At 40.9% G+C, this 3,698-nt stretch overlaps 1 pseudogene; it reads left to right on the top strand.

Moving 5' to 3' along the window:
- The first annotated feature begins 2,217 nt into the window (after window positions 1–2,217).
- Window positions 2,218–2,923, top strand: LOC144454792 (ribonuclease H1 pseudogene; annotated as a pseudogene).
- The last annotated feature ends 775 nt before the right edge of the window (window positions 2,924–3,698 follow it).

Genomic DNA, 3,698 nt, shown 5'->3' with positions numbered 1-3,698 from the left:
TTTTAGTTTTGGGGTTTTTTTGTTTTCTTTTTTGTTTTCTTTTTTTAATAGCTTAAAACTACACTAAGACTTTTGGGACACCCTGTGTATACACGCACCCCCCCCCCCATTATGATGGAATAGAGGATGTTTCATTTCTTGTGGCCTGAAATTCAATTTAGCATTTATTAAACACCTATTACTTGCTAGGTACTGGGACTATAGAGACAGTTCCAGCCCTCAAGGAAATTATATGCTTTGATGGGTTGGGGAAGAGGAGAGGCAAGAAGGATCTCCCTCCCTCCCTCTCCCTCTCTCTCTCTCTCTCTCTCTCTCTCTCTCTCTCTCTCTCTCTCTCCTCTCTCTCTCTCTCTCTCTCTCTCTCTCTCTCTCCCCCCCCATCTATACTACATGTGCACATGCACACACACATATATTTTCATCTAATGATGTTACAAGAGCTATCCTATCTCCTCAGTGACATTGATGCAAAGGATTTTTTTAGACTGATTAGGGTGCTTAACAGAATCATTTAGGGGCTTACAAGAACGTATTTCAGGTCTCTCTGAAAGGGTAAGACTACTCTGAGACAAAAGATTTTGGACAGAAGTGATTTAGACCTTAGAAGAGCCCTTCACTCTGAAAGAATAAGATTGTCTGAGCTTCTGAAATAGGCTGACATGGAAGGTCAGGTCTGGTTTTGAAATTTCTAATCTGTGAAAAACCAACATGTCTTCTGGAAGCCTTATCTCCAGCCCAGCTTAATTCATATGGCTGAGTCATTTGTTCAAAGGACAATCTGGGAAAGATGAAAGGTTTCAGATTTTTGTTTATTTGCTTTTATTTTTGGTGCAGAGCAATGTTGGTTATTTCCAATGCTTTTCTTAGGGGAAGGAGGCAAATTTGAAATGTTCTGGCAGGTGAGAAGTTCCAGCTTTTATTTGATGTTTCTTGGAAAGTGACTTTGTTATCACATTTCTTGCTTTAACCTTTAAAACAACACAATCACAGCTTCCTGTTCAGGACAACATAAAAATGATGTAAACACCAACCCTCAGTCAATGAGGAAGAGAGGAAGTGTGAAGGTAAAGTTTGTCTTTGATACTCTTTTATTTTGCCAGATCAATTTTTTGACTTCCATTCCCTGAACTCAAAGATCTCATGCTGCTTGCTGTCAGCTACCCTCGGCTCAAATTTGGGAGATAAAGAGAAGATAAAAGAGCAGGTAGTTCTAATCAAACACCAAGCATTTATTAAGTGCCTACTGTGTTAGGTTCTGGGAATTCAGGGTACTTAATATTCTATCAGGGAATGTCCAATAAAGCCTGCCAGAAAACTGACAACATTGAACAGGACCAGTTCAGGCTAGATTGGGAAAAAGGATCCATCCCTTTGGGCTTGGGGGAAAAAGGGGAGTTGTGAATCTGAATGCTTTACCCCATAGTCATTATCTCCAAAGTTCTTAGATCTTGATAGAAAGGACCATGGTCTATGTATGTAGGATAAGTGTGTGTATATACATATGTACATAATGTGTGTGTATTTGTTCTCCACGTCACCTAGCACAAAACTACATGTACAGTTGCTGTTCAAAGTGTGTGTTGAATCCAGTCTGAGAATCATATTATGTGGAGCTCTGGGCCAAGTCCTGGGGTTAGAAAGTCAGAATAAAACAATCCCCACCCAAAAGAAGCTTACATTCTCCCAGGCAGATCAATTATGCAAACAGACAAGTGCATACAAGATTATTTAAGGAGGATGTAGTACTAACAATTGGGGGAGTTGGGAAAAACCTCTTCGAAGGAAACTAGGGATTCCAAGGGGTAGAGCTGAGGATGGATAGCTTTCCAGACATGGGGGACAGCCTGTCTAAAGGCATGGAGGTGGGAGATGAGGAATAGCCTGTGGTGCTGTTTGGCTGGAACACATGGGCAATGAAGGGTAGTTTTACAAAAGCAACCTGACTATTCTGATGAACCTGTGACAGATGACCTTCTTGAGACAATGCCCCCATCTTAAACTGTTTAATGAATTGACTCAGTAATTCTATTGGCAGGAATATGAGAAGGTGGGAAAGAGATTTGGGGGGCTGGAGTTCTCATGGCTCTTATTCCTGTCTGCAGGGCAGCTGTGTAGCCTCTTACAGACATTCCCTCCTTCCCAGAATGTCTTTATGTGCTTTTAAAACTACTGGGTTTGCAGTTTTCGAGTTCACAGTCTCTGAAGGTCTGACTTACTTTATTTTTTCACTGAGCCTTTGGAAAGAGAGGAGATGAGTTGGAAGCACAATCCAAGGAGCTATGACTATGGCTGGCAGTCTAGATGCTCTGAAAGGTGGTACAGACAACCATGCCAGGCATCAGACCCTAACACTGTGTGTATCAAGGGTACCTGCAAAAATAATGGAAGACCAGGGGCGCGAGGAGGTATCGGTGCCTCTTGAGGACCAGACAATGATCTAAACATAGGTGATACACATTCTGGACGACAGACAAACCAAAGTGCATCATTAGAAGCAGCTACCAAAGTGATTGAGCAAGCAAAGGCCCAATGTGGGCAGAATTACTGTGTGCACAGATAACCAACTCATCACCAAAGGTATGAATGAATGGATTCGCAAACGGAAAGAAAATGACTGGAAAACAAGTAAAAATAAAGATGTTGTGCACAGAGACCAATTAGCTAAGCTGGATAATATGACTCGGGACATGGATGTTGAGTGGAAGTATGTACTTGCTTGGTCAAAAGTTGAAGGCAATGCTGAAGCTCAAAGATTAGCCAGAGAAGCAACTAGAAAGAAGTGAGAAGACTCAACTCAATACTTGTAGATGGTGTTAAAGTGTCATTATCTTTAACCCTGCAATATAATCTCCAAATTATTTTCCCTTTACCCTCCCCCTTCTGTTTGAGCTATCTTCTATGGCTCTCTTTGGTAATTTTTTTTTCTTCATATCCTTTCTCAATTTTTTTATGTGCTATTTTTTCTTTAATACTATAAACAAAAAAAATACCATATACTATACTATAAACATACTATAAACAACTATAGAAATTGTTCACCTGCACTAACAATAAGAGAAAGGCAGGTATCCTCATCTCTGTCATAACCAACTGAACTCCGACTTGCTCAACTCTTGCCCCAGATCACCTAGAAACCAAGTCCAGACTGCTTCACTGCTCACATGACTTGGGGTAATGGGAGTCACCAACTTTCCCTTCAGGTAAAATAGACTGGAAACAAACCTTGCCATCTGTGTTTTCTAAGGACTTCCTGGCTTTACCATTCGGCCCTGCTTGTATGCCTTACTCCATCCCGATATTATCTGACCTTCTGACAATCTAAAGATGCCTGGCTGGGCCAGGTAATTTGCCCCTCTGGTATGCATCCTCTGTATCTCAGCACCTAATGCTCTGCTTTGCACTTAGTTTTTTCATTCAAGTTTGATACCTTTTACTATGAGGACCTTACTGACCCCTCCAGGCAGCTCATTCCTGATTTGTAACTGAAAACTGCCTTGCTGTAATTTCCAACCAAGATTCCTAATTTTGCCGTTGGTATAAATGCTCAATTAACATCCTGGAAAAAAAAAAAAGAATGTCTTTATGGTGTTTATTCCTTACTCCCCCTTTTAATCATTCTCTTTCTTACCTTTCACATCCTTTCCCCCTCTCTCTTTCACAGTTGCCTCTAATTTGTAGTAGATAACAATGATGGGATC

Source organism: Phascolarctos cinereus, unplaced genomic scaffold (genome assembly GCF_003287225.1).
Source record: "Phascolarctos cinereus isolate Bilbo 61053 unplaced genomic scaffold, phaCin_HiC Scaffold_7;HRSCAF=346, whole genome shotgun sequence".
NCBI classification, from domain to species: domain Eukaryota; kingdom Metazoa; phylum Chordata; class Mammalia; order Diprotodontia; family Phascolarctidae; genus Phascolarctos; species Phascolarctos cinereus.
The sequence above is the reverse complement of the archived record's forward strand: the minus strand, read 5'-3'. Positions and strand labels throughout refer to the sequence as shown.